Below are 15,503 nucleotides of genomic sequence, written 5' to 3'. Positions count from 1 at the left end.
CCGGTCGGTTGCTTTCCGCCAGGGTCGTAATGAGGGCCATTACCAGTCAAAGGAATACCATAAATCATGTCCAGGAGTGGGAGAAAAAGAGTCTCACTCTTGGCAGAAGTTAAAAAACAACTCCAGAAATCCAGCAAAGCTGCTGTGGGACTCACTAGGTTAGGAATTTCAGCCCCCCCCCAGACTAAGGGACAGGAGGATTTAATCCACTCCTGGATGAACCTCATACCTTTAGTCGATGACATACATCCTAGAGAGTCCATCAGCATTTTTATGCTGACACCCTGACCTGTGCTCAATGGTGAAATCAAACCCTTGAAGGCAGATTGACCATCTCATTAGTTTTGGATTCTCCCTTTCATTTGCATTAACCATCTCAAGGGTTGGTGGTCAGTCTGAATGACGAACGTAGAACCATACAAGTATGGCCTAAACTTCTTCAGTGCCCACACAATATCAAAGCATTCTCTTTCGATTGTTGCCCACCTTGTCTCAGGATCCTTCAGCTTTCTGCTGATGAAGCAAATGGGGTGCTCCCTACCTTTCCCATCTAGTTGACTGAGGACTGCACCTATTCCTACATTTGAAGCATCTGTTTGCACAATGAAAGTTTGGTGATAGTCAGGAGCTCTGCGTACTGGTTCTTGGCAAATAGCCTTTTTCAGGGTTTCAAATGCCTGATTGCATTCCTCATTCCATCTAACCTTTTTAGGGAATTTAAGAGAGGAGATTACATTCAGTGGAGAATCTATGGACCCATAGTTCTCAATGAAATTCATGTAATACCCAGTGAGACCTAAGAAGGCTCCACCTGAGTCTGAGTAGTAGGTGTTGTCCAATTCTGCACAGCTTCAATCTTACTGGGCAAAGGCCTTATTTCTCCACCTCCTACCTCATGTCCAAGGTAGACCACTTTACTCTGTCCGATCTGGCATTTACTTGCCTTTATGGTCAGATTGGCATTTCCAAGAGCCTGCAAAACGTATCTCAGGTGGTCCACATGTTCCTCCCAGGAATTGCTGAACACTGCTATGCCATCCAAGTATGCCATGCAGAAGTCCTCCATCCCATTCAGAACCTGGTTTACCATCCTTTGAAACATAGCAGGTGCATTTTTCAATCCAAAAGGCATAACCTCAAACTGGTATAAGCCAACTGGGGTAGAAAATGCAGTTTTCTCCTTGGCATGGTCTGTCAGGGCTATTTGCCAATAGTCTGACTTCAAGTCAAATGTGCTGAGGAACTTGGCTGCACCAAGTCTATCCACCAACTCATCTGTCCTTGGCAAAGGGTGGGCATCAGTCTTAGTGACTGCATTAAGAGCTCTGTAATCCACACAGAATCTAAGTTCTTTAGATCCTGCCTTGGTACTAACACAACTGGGCTAGACCATGGACTAGTAGAGGGCTCTATTACCCTGAGGTCAAGCATCTTGTTGACCTCACCTTTGATGTGGGTTCTTACATTTTCTGACATTCGATATCCTCTGCTTTTGACTGGCAGACAGTCACCAGTGAGTATGCCATGCTGTCCCCAATGTCAGATTTGAAGAGAGATTTACTCCTTCAATCTTTTCGTCTAAAGGTAAGCCTCTGAGAAGATCAGGAAGAGCTTCACTCTCTTCTTCTTCCTCTGACGATGCTAGAAGCAAAGCTCTTACATCAGGTCTGGAGATATACACTTTTAGTTTGTTTGTGTGGAAGACTGTTGGAGCCTCCTTGGGGTTGCCCAAGTCCACCAGATAGTTGACCTCTCCAAGTTTACCCACAACTTTGAAGGGTCCCATCCATTTGTCTTGCAAGGCCCTTTGCCTTGTTGGAATCATAACGAGAACTAGCTGGTCTTGAGTAAAATCAACCATGTTAGCCTTTTGGTCATGCCAGTGCTTGACCAATGCTTGTCCAGCTTTCAAGTTATCACTTGCTTCTGCCATCATTTGTGACATTCTCCTCCGGAGACATATCACATAGTCAGTCACTCTGACTGGCTTGGGGGAAGGAGCACTCTCCAACCCCTTCTTGATCAGGGCCAATGGACCTCTGACCGGATGACCATAGAGAAGTTCAAAGGGAGAATGACCTACACCCTCCAGAGGGACTTCTCTATAAGCAAAGATAAGGCATGGCAGTAGAAGGTCCCACTTTCTTTTAAGGGGGTCCTCTAAAGCACCTATCATGGTCTTCATGGTTCTGTTGAACCTTTCAACCAGCCCATTTGTCTGAGGGTGGTACGTGGTTGAGAACTTGTAAATAACTCCGCAGGTTTTCCACATGGCTTTCATGTAGTGGGACATAAAATTTGACCCCCTGTCAGAGATTACTTCTTTAGGAAACCCAACCCTGGTAAAAATACCAAGGAGGGCCTTAGCCACAGCCGGGGCTGTAACAGTCCTCATAGGAATTGCCTCAGGGTACCTAGTAGCATGGTCTACTACAACAAGTATAAACCTGTTGCCTGAGGAAGTTGGAGGATCAAGGGGACCAAAAATGTCAATCCCTACTCTCTCAAATGGGACTCCCCCAACTGGGAGAGGCACTAAAGGTGCCACATTCTTGGAGCCAACCTTACCAGAAGTCTGGCAGGTGTGGCAGCTCCTGCAGTATTTATCTACTTCGGCCCCCATCTTTGGCCAATAAAAGTAGAGTGAGAGCCTTTCCTTAGTCTTCTTGAAACTCAAGTGACCAGCCAAAGGAATCTCATGGGCTAACTGCAAGAACTGTGGTCTGTTCTCTTGGGGTACTACAAGTCGTTTGTTGTCCTCAGGTGCAGACTCGGTTGGTTCACTGTAGAAGAGGCCATCTTCCCATTGTAACTTATATTTCCCAGGCTCTTGCCCTTCAGCCTGAGCATCTGCCTGGTGGTGAAGACCTTCCAGAGTTGGACATTCTCTCTGTCCCCTACTGAAGTCTGCCCTGTTGGGTCTACCTTCTGCCAGTAAAGACTGCAGCTCAGGATGGTCAACAGGATCTAGATCTCCAATGAGTTCCTGGCCTTCCACTAGCTCTTCTTCAGAGTCTAGTTCAACCACACAGGGTTGTACCTCCCTCTCAGCCTCAGCTGGAGGGGGAGTTACTGGTGTAACTTTGGACAACCTAGGGGAAGTCCTTGTTGGCTGCACTGGAGTGCTGGCTGTGAGGTTCTTTTTAGAAGTTTTAGGTTTCCCTTTTTCTTCTAGTTTCTTAGAGACAGCAGCTGGCATCTCCAGAGGAGCAGGAGTGATTTCTTTCTTCATCATCTCCTTGGGAGTACCTCTCATGATTCCCTCCCTTGCAGGTCTCGTGAGCTCCTATAACCTTTTACTAGGTGGTCTGGGGGGGTGTGACACTACTCCAAGAGTTTTCAAGTCATTACCCAGCAGAACCCTTCCTGGCACCTCACTTTGTATGCTGACAGGTATCTTCACAGTCATTACACTGGATGAGAACTGGTAATTGGGGAAGCATCTGGACAGGCCCTCCAGCTAACTTGGTGAGGCGTTTGGGTGCCTTAGCAACATCCTCAGCCTGAAAAAAACGATTTGTCCACCACAGTTATGCTGGCCCCAGTGGCACTGATGGCAGGAGTCTCCTGACCATTCACCTGGACACTGTCCTTATAATACTCTTTAGTATTATCTGGGATAGAATTATAGACATCTAAGTTCTGTTGTTCCCACAGGCCCAGAGACACTAAAGAAACACTGGCTGAGACTCCAATGGGTTCATCAGCCAGTAATAGAAAGTTTCCACTTGCCATTTGTACTTCCTCCTCTGGAGCGAAGGCTAAGGAGACAAGCTGGACCCCTGAAGGTTTACCCTTACACCTGGGATCTCCTTTCACATGGTCAGTAGAGCCACAAACAAAGCATTTACCAAATGCTTTCTGGAATGGTGGCTTGTTCCGACCTCCTTCTGGTTTGGCACCAGGAGGTACACTAGCCTGATTTGGTTTCCCTGGTGGCTTACACTTTTGGTTCTGTTTGGGGCCCTCTTTGGAATTGGAATTATTGGAATTCTCTTTGAAGTCCTTTTTGGCTGTTTTCCCTCATCCTTTTTCTGAGTAGCCCCAGAATCCTTGTGAGTGGCCCTGTTGGCAACCCACAAGTCAGCAGCCTTAGCTAACTTCCTGGAATCTAATTCCTTTGAATCAGCCAAGTGCTGTCTGAGCTCAGGAGAGCAGGCATCATAAATTTTCTCCAACATTACAAGATTCTTCATTCCTTCATAAGTGTTAAATCTGTAACCCTTAATCCATCCCTCTAAGTTTTTCAAACTTTCACTCACCCAGGTAGCCCAAGGGGTACCATCATGCTTTTTGAGGGTCCTAAACCTCTTAAGGTACTGGGAAGGGGTCTTCCCGAATCTAGCTATCAAATCTAGCTTCACACATTCATAATCCTTCTTATCCACCTCCCCCAACTCCATTACCACATCACTTGCAACAGGGGGAAGCCTAGAGAACAACCAAGGAAGTAACTCATTCCCTGTGATGTCCTGGAGCCCATGATTATACTCAAACATTTTCAACCAATCCAACATATCCAATCTAGGTTCATACATACCCACTAATTCTTTAGGCATCCGGGGTCTTTTGGGACTGGAACTCCTAGAAGAACCAGAGGAGAGAGAAGCATTTTCTACAGACAACTTTTTCATTTCTAATTAATGATTAAGCTCTATTTCTCTGAGTCTTAACTCAGCTTGCTTCTGCTCAGCCTGGGCATTCATTCTTCTGAACTTTAGCTCTTGGTTTCTTTCAGATTGAGCTAAAAACGTTTGTACTCTAATTCAAGCTTCATTTTCTAAGTTCAAAATAAGCAGGGTTACATGTGGGACCTAGTATGGGCCCAGTAGGTACAGTAGGTAAGGCAGACAGAGGCTCAGAGTGGCTAACTTCATTAGGTTCACTTTCCTCTTCTGACTCATTCTCAAGACTTTGATTCAGATCAATACCATTACTGTTTCCTACATTTGCTGGGGGGGTAGATTCCTCTGTAGCACCCAGACTTTGGTTTTCTAACAATCTTTCTATAAGTTCCATTTTCTTGCCCTTCTCAGAGAGATTCTTATGTCTACACAATACTTTTAAGCAATCAGCAGTTTTGGCAGACAATGATTCTAGGGTATAACTCTCCATAGCAGACATAGTTAGAAAATCAGCTTTTTAGTGCTAAACTCTGTGGTTAGTTGTCCTAAAGTGTCCAACAAGCACTCTAAAGTGTATACTCAATACAAATCCCACAGCTGCCACCAGTGTTAGGCAGAAATCTGTGCAGTTCCCTCTGGGACCACTGCAAAAGATTTAGACTACAGGTGTTTGGCAGTAAACCCACTTGGTAGCAGTCTGTACCACACAGATTCACTTGGTAGCTGTGGCTGAGCAGTCAGACTTCCCTCAAGAAGAGTTAGGCAGCATACAGAGTATTCACAAAAGGTCAAGAGAACACAGTAGAACAAGTAAACGCTGACAAGGGCTTGGTGTAAAAGAGATATAATTATTTATTTAAAACCACATCTAGAAAAACACACAGGCACTAATACTAAGCAATTCAAAAACACGGTCACTAAAAGATATACACTCCCTTAAAAGAATATTAGACAAGTCTTAAGTAAAGCCCCACTTATTTTCAGACAGCGGTGAGCGATTAACGTAGATGGCGCTCTAATAGTTCGTTTTAAAAAGGGAGAGAAGAGCAGAGAACAAGTTGAAAAAGATCCCAACAATTTTCTCAGAACATAAGAGGGAAAGGCAAAGTAAAACCGTGAAGTTAGAGTTCAAGAGGCCGGATCCACTTTCAGAGGATCCAAACGAAATGTGTCCAAGGTAACACGGTTGCAGTGCACAAGAGTCTTGTAAAGGTTCAAAAAGGAGTTGGACCAAAGAAAGGGACCAGTTAGAGGGTCAAGGCGGCCAGCCCAGTCCAGAAGGTTAAGGGGTTATTATTACCTTGTAGCAATCTTTAGAAAGGGAGGCCTGGCGGACACGGTACCTTAAAGTGGTGAGAACGCTCCAGCGGGGGCAGTTGTTCCTGGCAGTGGGTGCAAGTCAGTGCTTCGTCCGGGGGTAGAGGGGATCTCGTCGTGGAGGAAGACAGCAGTCCTTTGCACTGCCAGGGAAGAAACCAGCCGCAGAGTTTCTCAGGTACAAGGAGCGGTCCGGTGATTCGCGGCTCAGTGGTGAGTGGCTATCCAGCCGCCGGGGTGCTTGGCACGGGCAGTTCGACCACAAACCGGGCTGGGGTGCAAAGAAAGGAAGGTAAATTGGTTGTGCCCACCAGTCAGGGGAAGAAGCCTCTCCGCCGGGAGATCTTCTCTTTCGTTTGGAAGTGGTGAGTCGGTTCTGCAGGGCTCCACCAGTGGCGTTGTCGTGGTAGGTCGGCTCAGCTTCTCCCTCGTCGGATTCTCAGGTCCTGTGGCGACTTCTGAAGTTCCAGTCCCCAAAGCCCTCCTTTTATGCAGAAAACCCCCATTCACTCAGCCTAGCTGTCACGCAAACATGCTAAGTGGTGAGCCGGCCGGCTCACCACTTGGGCCAATCACACAAGAGTGCGACTTGAGTTACCAGGGTAACTCAGTCCAGGGTGCCTAAACCCCCTCCCACACCCCCCTGTGGTACTCAGGCAGAGTGGCACCACTTTTGGAGGCTTCTGTGGAACAAAGGGCTCAACTTGGGTTGGAGTCACAGAAGAGAACACAAACGCCATTTTCGAATCGAGTCTTGGCAAAAAATACCAACCGGCAAATTAATATTAATGAAATAAACCGGCGGTATGTTCGAGGCTATGAGAATTAAATAATTAAAGTTGGTTGCCTCGAACAATGGGAAAATCCCATAGGAAAATATTCGCGGTCGAATATAAAAAGTAGTTTCCACTGCCACCAGCCAAAACTCGATCAGGGGGGACGGAGACATGCCTCCTCGACTAACAGACCCCGGGGCAATCGAATTGCCCTGACCAGTACGTCCACAATATGATGGTTTGTACTGGTTTCTGTTAATAATTTGGGACTAGTAAAGCCAATGGTGACTTTACATGCTCTGGGAGACAGTAGTCAGTCCCAGGATATGGAGTCTATGGTGGGGTGTCATTATGACACCCCTGTGTTACTGCACGGAGGGTGCTGTGTAACACACATAGGAAAAACACATGAGACCCTATGGAGTAAAGGACCCCATAGCCCATAAAACACATTACCAGTCAAAGGAATACCATAAATCATGTCCAAGAGTGGGAGAAAAAGAGTCTCACTCTTGGCAGGAGGAAAAAAAACACTCCAGAAATCCAGCAAAGCTGCTGGGGGACTCACTAGGTTAGGAAATTCAGCCTAAAGAGAGAATTCTCCCTAACACACAGCTCAAGGCAAACAGAAACAGGACATTCATCCTAGGACAAAATGGAAGCAAGTCAATTCCAGTTACCGAGATAGTGAGCTACCTGCAGGAATTCCTGCTAAAATCCTCATAATTACAGACAAAATGTTGTGGTCTCAACACAAATGACCCAGACAGAGAAGACTGTTCCCAGAGAACCAGAGAGAAGAGGATACAAGTGTTATATATAAGTGAGGATATAATGTTTTGTTAACTGACTGCATTCTCACAGGCTTAAGTGATCAGCGAAAAGCAACATTAGAGAATGCGTCACACCTCCATGTTCTTTCTCATTATCTTGAAGCGGTACATTCAGTCTGAGAACTGGCAGGGCCCCAGGACTTGGAGGATACATTCTACCAAATCCAAATTCACCTTTTACGTGGGGTTATCATTTGTTGCATGGGCCAATTGTCTTTCGTCGACCCTGCGACGTTGTAGATGGGTGCTAGTAGAGGTGGTCCTAGGAGGAGTCACTGGACATGGATGGCCAACCACGAAACTAACCTATACATTCTTTATATATAACTTACCCAAACATACCAATACACATGTCCGTTAGGTTTCCAGGCGGGAACCTGGATTTGTGACATCAAACTGGAATAAACCCGGGTGACACATGCTTAGAAGCTGAGAGCTCTACATGAACCTTATTTTTCTGGTGTGATCCCTGTTCTGTTTATTTGCTAAAAAATAACAGCAACTTTGCCCCAAGGCTGAGTTCTCTGTGCTTGTGGCCAGGAGTTTCTGAGGGGCCCCAAGTATACTCTGCTAATAATTGGTGTGACTGCTAGCGGAACCCAGCTAAGGTATACAATTGAGTGCAATGTGTGCACAAAGTTTATAGATGTGAATACTGTTTATCATTTTCTTACATTTCGTTTGTAAAATTAATACATTTTTTCACCCCCAATTGCATAGGCCTATCATGCAAGAAAAAGCTGAAATTGATTTTATTTTGCTCTATTCCCCATGGCCAACCTGCCCGTCCCACCTGCTGTCTCTGTGTGTGGCACCTACTGAACACTTGCCCATTCACTCCACCGCCATCTCTCTGGTGGATACTCCCCAAACCATTGACACTCCCCTACTCTCTCCCCTTGGTCCCTTCATTCCCCAGGCCAATTGCCACCCGTCAACACCCTCTCCACTCACAAATTGCATGTCACCTCATCTCCTCCGCTGGCCAGTCCCATACTGTCACGTTTCAATCTCCATATATTCTTTAGAGGACATTTCACACTAGATTACTTGCAAACTATTCTCATTGGAATACATGGTGTAAGCCTGTTAGATGACTGGTAGGGTGTTTAAACGAAAGAAAACATGGGCATATCAGAACCACAGTGTTCTACTGCACAAATTTGAACAGTGAGAGAACATCTTCTTACAGTATTTAGTGACCAAACAATCATTTGCTTTTTAAGATGTCTCTAGCAGATACAATGTTGCCAAAGAGGCTATTTGAAGGTCCACTATTTCCAAGGATGCCTCCAGCAGCCCCATTCTCTTCAAGAGGAACTGAATCAGGTCCACTTTCCTTGCAACTTATTTCAGCAGGTAAATTGTTTCCAAGAATTCCTCCAACTGACCCAATATTATCTAGAAGTTGTCCAACAGGTTCACTGTTTCCAAGAATGGGTCCATATGATTCACTGTTATCAAGAATATCTTCAGCTGGTTCACTATTTGCAAGAAGGGATCCAACTGTTAAACTTTTTTCAACAATTCCTCCAGCTGGTCTAATGTTTTCTAGGATGTTTGCTGTAGGTCCTATGTTTTCGAGAAGACCTCCCTCTGGTTTGTTGTTTCCAACGATGCCAACTGCCTGTCCACTGTTTTCAGGAATATCCAGAGATTGTCCTATGTTTCCAAGTAAGGCTATATCAGCTTCATTGTTTCCAAGGATGTCAACAGATGCATCATTGTTTCCAGGAATGCCCTTAGCTAGTCCACTGCTTCCAAGAAGTGGTGAAGTATGCCTACTGTTTCCAAGTACATCTCCAGTAGGTTCATTACTTCCAAGAAGGGATCCACCTGGTAAAACATTTCCAAGAATTCCTGCTGCAGGTCCATTGTTTTGCAGCAGGTTGCTGGCAGATCCTATGTTTTCAAGAAGACCACCAACAGGTGCATTATTTCCAAAGATGTCAACAACTGTTTTCAAGAATGCCCATGGCTTGTACACTGTTTCCAAGAAGGGTTCCAGAAAGTATGCTTTTGCCAAGAATATCTCCAGTAGGTTCATTACTTCCAAGAAGGGATCCAGCTTGTAAAACATTTCCAAGAATTCCTGATACTGGTCCACTGTTTTCTAAAAGGTTGCTGGCAGATCCTATGTTTTCAAGAAGACCACCACCCGGTGCATTATTGTCAAAGATGTCGACAGCTGGTCCACTGTCTGCAAGAATGCTCATGCTGGTACACTGTTTCCAAGAAGGGTTCCAGAAAGTATGCTTTTGCCAAGAATATTTGCAGTAGGTTCATTACTTCCAAGAAGGGATCCAGCTTGTAAAACATTTCCAAGAATTCCTGATACTGGTCCACTGTTTTCTAAAAGGTTGCTGGCAGATCCCATTTTTTCAAGAAGACCACCACCCGGTGCATTAGTTCCAAAGGTGTCGACAGTTTGTCCACTTTTTGCAACAATACCTGTGGCTGGTACACTGTTTCCAAGAAGGGTTCCAGAAAGGATGCCTTTGCCAGGAATACCTCCAATAGGCTCACTGACTGCAGGAAGGGATCCATCTGGAAAACTGCTGCCAACAATACCCCCATCAGAACCTAGGAAGCTTCCAATAGGTATATTACTTCCGAGAAGAGTGCTAGCAATTCCTCTATTTTCAGGGATTACGCCAAAAGGTACATTATTTCCAAGAAGGCTTGCAATAGGACCATTGTTTCCAAAATGGCTATCAAGTTTGTTATTTCCTAATATGTCCCCAACAAGTCCATCATTTCCAATAAGTCTACCAATGGGCCCATCAGTTTCCGGAAGGTTTCCCAATGCACCATTGTCTCCAAGAATACATTTAACAGGGTTATCCTTTCCTAAAATACCTCTGACAAGTCCAATATCTCCCAGAAGGCCTCCAACTGACCCACTGTGTTTTAATATGCCCCCAATACCGCCCTCTTCTCCTAGAAGATGTCCAGTGTTGCTTGTGTCCTCATGTGGATCTACAACAGGCCTATTGTTTATTCGAGGCATAGTAGCAAGCACATCTTTTGTTAGAATTCCTTCATTAGATGGGATATCCCCAAGATGGCATCCAGTGTTTTTGGCATTCCCTACAATGGAATTAACAAGCCTATTGGTTTCAGCAAGGACTGCAACAGGTTCATCTCTTTGCAGAGGGCATTGCACAGATGCATATTTTACTTCGATGGGTTGGGTTTTACCTAAAAGACCCCCAAGATGCCCATAACTTCCTGAAAGGCCAGCAGTAGACTTGGCTTTTTCAAGTTTACACCCTGATGGGTTCTTATTTGTTTGAATGTCAACAACATGCTTGTTCTTTCCAACAAGACCCTCATCTCTTAGAAGGTTTTCAGCAGGTGTTTGATTTTCAATACAACAGCATGACCGTTCAGCTTTACCAAGAAGGTCCCCAACAACTTTATTTTGACCATACATTTCTCCAAGAATCCCATTTGTTCCAATAAGGAATGAATGAAGTTCAATTTCTCCCAGTTGTTGCCCCTAAAAATACAAAAAAGGGAGACATTGGCGGAAAATATTAAATGAGAAAATGAACCACAGAAAAATGCAGGTTTAAAATGTGCATAACATCAATGGTATCCCATGCGAAACGGACCTTACTTAATTGATAAATCTGACAGATTCACCTGCATGTTCCTTGAGGAGATGTGTCACTGTCCCAAATTAGGGCCTGAAGGCCTTTGTTCATGCAAGCCTGTCATAGGTGGTGCCTAGGAGCTTCATGTCTTGGGAAGCCATGTAGGTCTCCAAATCTGAATTTTGCTAGCCACTTATGCGGGCAATAGAGGCAGGACTCGGGGAGCTATTTGCCATTCACCTTCCCTGCATGTGTCCTGCTAAACAGCACAGGCCCAAGGTAGAGCTGGCGTTGTCAGAAGGAGCAGATCCATTTGGATAGTTAGAAACATGTCTTTTTAAAAAGAAAAAATGTTTGTGTGTGGGTAATGTATGTCTGTTTTAAGTATGTAGGCAGATGCAGAATGGGGTCAGGGTGTACATGGGGGATGCATGGTTAGTGGGTAAAGCAGTGGAAGTAATTCATACATGCTGGGAAAGTGAGAGTTACATTGGGGCAGAACTCAGGACCAAAGGGAAAGTTGTAGAAGAACGTGTACCCATCAACAAAATGAGGCAATAATCGGGCACTGAGGGGGGGAATGGTGGTACAACGCTGCACTGTGTGTTCAATCAGCACTGGTCAGTTATGGGAGAACTGGGGCAGACCTTGCCATGTAGGGAAAAATGGGGCAATACTCAACACTGGGGGGGGGGGGTTGGAGTAGAACTCAGAATGGAGGGGTACCTTATACGAGAAATTAAAATAGTTGGCATATTGGGGCAGATTTAGTCCTGACGGTCAAAATGGAGCAGAACTTCACACTTTGGGACAAAATGGGGCAGACCTGGGTACTGGTTGACGCATTTAGTCAGTAAGTGGCACTAATGGGTACAATGGGGCAGAACTTAGCATGGAGCACATTTGGGGAAGAATACGCAATGTGCAGCAAACGATGGGGAGACCTGGAACTGAGGTGCACGTGTTGGCAGTTCTAGGTGGTGAGGGGCAACTTGGGGAGAACTCTTTTTCTGAGATACAAATGGAAGGAGTCCGCATTGAAGAGCATATTGGGAAAACTTCAGCCCCGAGTGGTTATTTTGGGTTGAACTGGACACACAGGGGGCACCTGGGCACAACTCAGCCCTGAAGTGAAAACTGGAGAGGAATTTCGCACCAGGGCCAAAGAATGCTGGTGTGAGCCCTTGTGGGCATACTAGGGCAAAACCGAGGTGCACAATGTAGCAGAACGTAACACTGAAAGACACATGGGACAGAGATGGACAATATGTGCTATATCAGGGTAGAAAGGGAACAAGGAGCTTCATGGAGAACAACTGGCAAAAAGCACCATAAACATGTAATTGTCAGAATCAGTGTTGGTAAATTGTGTTTTCTTCGGCCACAAATATCACGTACAGTGGAAGCACAGTCATAGCTTGTTGGGGCATGATTTTCTGTGGGCACAAGAAGCGAGAGAAACTGCTGTCGATGCTCACATTTATTGTTGAGAAAGTGCTCACATGTTTCTGGCCACAAGTATTATATTTTACATGACAATGCTAGCACATATTGGCAAGTGAATCCCCATGATTTCTATTTCCGCACAAGCAGCCTGAAATTTTGTTTTACACTGGCAATGATGTTATAGATTGTTGAGACATGGTTCACAAGTTCCTTTGAGCAGAAGCAGCTTTAAATGTGTTTTACAATGGCATCCATGGCATATATTGCTTATGCAGACTTCATGAGCTCATTGGGGCATAGCCAGCCTGAAAATGTGTTTTGAAATGGTCTCGTGTGCTATTGGTCAGTTGGAATCAATTGGAACTTTTCATGGGTTAGTGGAATGTGCATTTAATGGTTTTCTGGCAAAATGTTCTGAAATGTGTGCTGAATAATGCACAAATAAATCACATCATTTAAAAAATGTTCTTGAAATGACACCATCCACAGACCCCCTAAAGTTTATTAGGCTCACTTGCTCAGAAATGGGTCAATGTATAAACAAAATGTAGGCCTCATCAATTTCAACATGTATGAGCTGCCACTTCATAACCTGAATTCTATGAACAAAAACGTCTAGATGTTATAATTCGCAATATTGGGTTCAATGGAAATACACTTGTGTTCTTGCTAAAAGAATATGCAAACAGAAAGCTGTGGTGCAAAAAAACACCATCGTCTGGACAGAAGGTAAACCATGTGCATATATTAACATATTTGTGAATAAAATACGAACTGGAAGATTTATTTTTATAAAGAAGAGGAAACAGGTACTATATTTTCTCTGGATTTCTCTTTATTAGCTATGAATTGTACACTTCGCAATAGTTATGTGGAGATTGTCATAGGGGGAAAAAACGTGAAGTACGGGTTGGCCTCACAATTAAAACTGCACAAAGTTATTCAACCATATGCAGGAACACTCAATTGTTGGGTATTTTGGTATGCTCGTCTTTTCCTAAACATATCAATGGTTTGTGCACAATGTTTTGGATAAATCAGGCTAAGTTAGTATAAATAAGGCCTGCACTATTTGGTTCTGCTTTCCGTCTTTGGTAGAAGCAAGAGATTGACAGAGCAATTCAGGAAATGGTTTTAGTTGAAGAAAAGGTAGAAAACGCGATTCAGTTCAGGGAGAGGTGGAACACAGACATAGGATTCGACATTTCTGTCACGACTGACAACAATCTGCTAGTGACCACCTTGCATGACTTAAACATGTGTGAATTGTCTTGTCAGTGTGAGGAGAAGAAAATTCAAGAATGCAAGGGAAAGACTGGCTGTAGTGGCTGTAACTGAGTGCATCATCTTTTTGTGCCAAGATACAATATTAGTTGTGTGGGGGGTGGGGAGGAGTTTCATATTTCTTTTGTATTTCAAAGTGAATGTATTTAAAGAATAGGGACGACAATGTTGTTTGGAAATGACTTACAATAACACATTTACAGATGAAGGAGGCATTCCCACGAAGAGTGCCTCCTCAAAAGCACAAAGCTGATAACAGAGGCTGACCCAGTTTATGAGGATTTTAAAAAGGGGGTGGGGACATTTTACCAGGGACAACGCCAACAGAAAACAACAAATAAATATAATAAAGCATGTGGCTTACAAAGGTTACATTAACCTAAGGGAGCAAGTGCTTCAGACCAAAGAGTACTATTTAGATATACAAATGTGCATTATGAAGCAACACCGAGGGCAGTGGTGGAGTCAGGCAGGATGGGGGTAGAAGGCAGTGCAAACTACCTCTTTAGCAAGTAAGTAAAGTTTAAGCCAAGCTTCGAAGGGATGCACAGTTGGGCTGGCTTTGACTGTTGTGGGATTAGGGTAGAGGGGCGAGTGGGGAGAAAGAGCATAAGTGAGAAGAGACAAAAGGAGGTTATGGGACAGTGAGGGTGAGTGCAGAGGAGGATCGGAGGGAACAAAATGCTGAGTAAACTGAGATACAATCAGACGCACTGAGGAACAAGATCATTGATAGCTTTGTAGAGTTGGGGAAGGAAATGAAACAGAAAGCACATTTATATGAAGAGAGAACCAGCAGGCTAGCAGTAGGTGGAAATGGGGGAGGATCTGGGTAGGTTTTAGAGAGTGTGAAGAGCAAAGTTGAGGACTAGAGAGCGGGAAGAATAGAGTGGCAGTCGAAGGAGTAGGTTTGAGCAGTAGTCAGGTTTGCTGAGCTTGATAGTGGACATTAGAGTTTTATTTTGTAGAGAGGTTAGTCATAAAATAACACATTTTTTGAATGTTGTGGTTAATACCAGCAGCAAAGGAAGTGGCTCAGAGGTTTGTGAGTTCCAAGAGATTTTAAAGGATAGACCTTCCTGGTTAGAGGTGATCCAGGCAAGAGCAGGTTTGCGAAACCCAAGATCTGGAGACTGAGACCAGGGAAGTAATAATCAACAGTGTTGAAAGCATCAGAAAGGTCCAAAAGAATAAGTATAGAAGATAGTTTGGAATGGTGAGCTTTAAGGAGAAGGTTGGAGACATGCATGCGTGCAGTCTCGCTGGGGTGTTGAGTGTTTACTACAGAAGCCAGATTGAAGTGGATCTCAAAGGCCATTATCCTCAAGGTACTTAGTGATCCATTGAATTACCACTCACTTAAGGACTTTTTTTTTTTTTTTTTTTTTTTTATTTGTATTTAATCAAAAGATTTTTACAAAGTTTGAGGTTTCTGTCTGTGTCTGTAAGCGTGGCGAAGATAAAAAGGAAAGAAGATGATAAAATGAGAACAGCTCTCTAAAAATGTGCCTTTATCGGCCAGTTTATGGCTTCCAAGATTTTGTAGGATGCTATTTGCCATGATGTTTTGTCGCCTCCAATCAAACGAGACCAACATGTTTCTTCGTCCTCTATGATGAAATC

The sequence above is a fragment of the Ambystoma mexicanum genome, chromosome 3p, assembly GCF_040938575.1.
Source record: "Ambystoma mexicanum isolate Mex_15411 chromosome 3p, UKY_AmexF1_1, whole genome shotgun sequence".
NCBI lineage: Eukaryota > Metazoa > Chordata > Amphibia > Caudata > Ambystomatidae > Ambystoma > Ambystoma mexicanum.
This window is presented reverse-complemented; position numbering follows the sequence as displayed.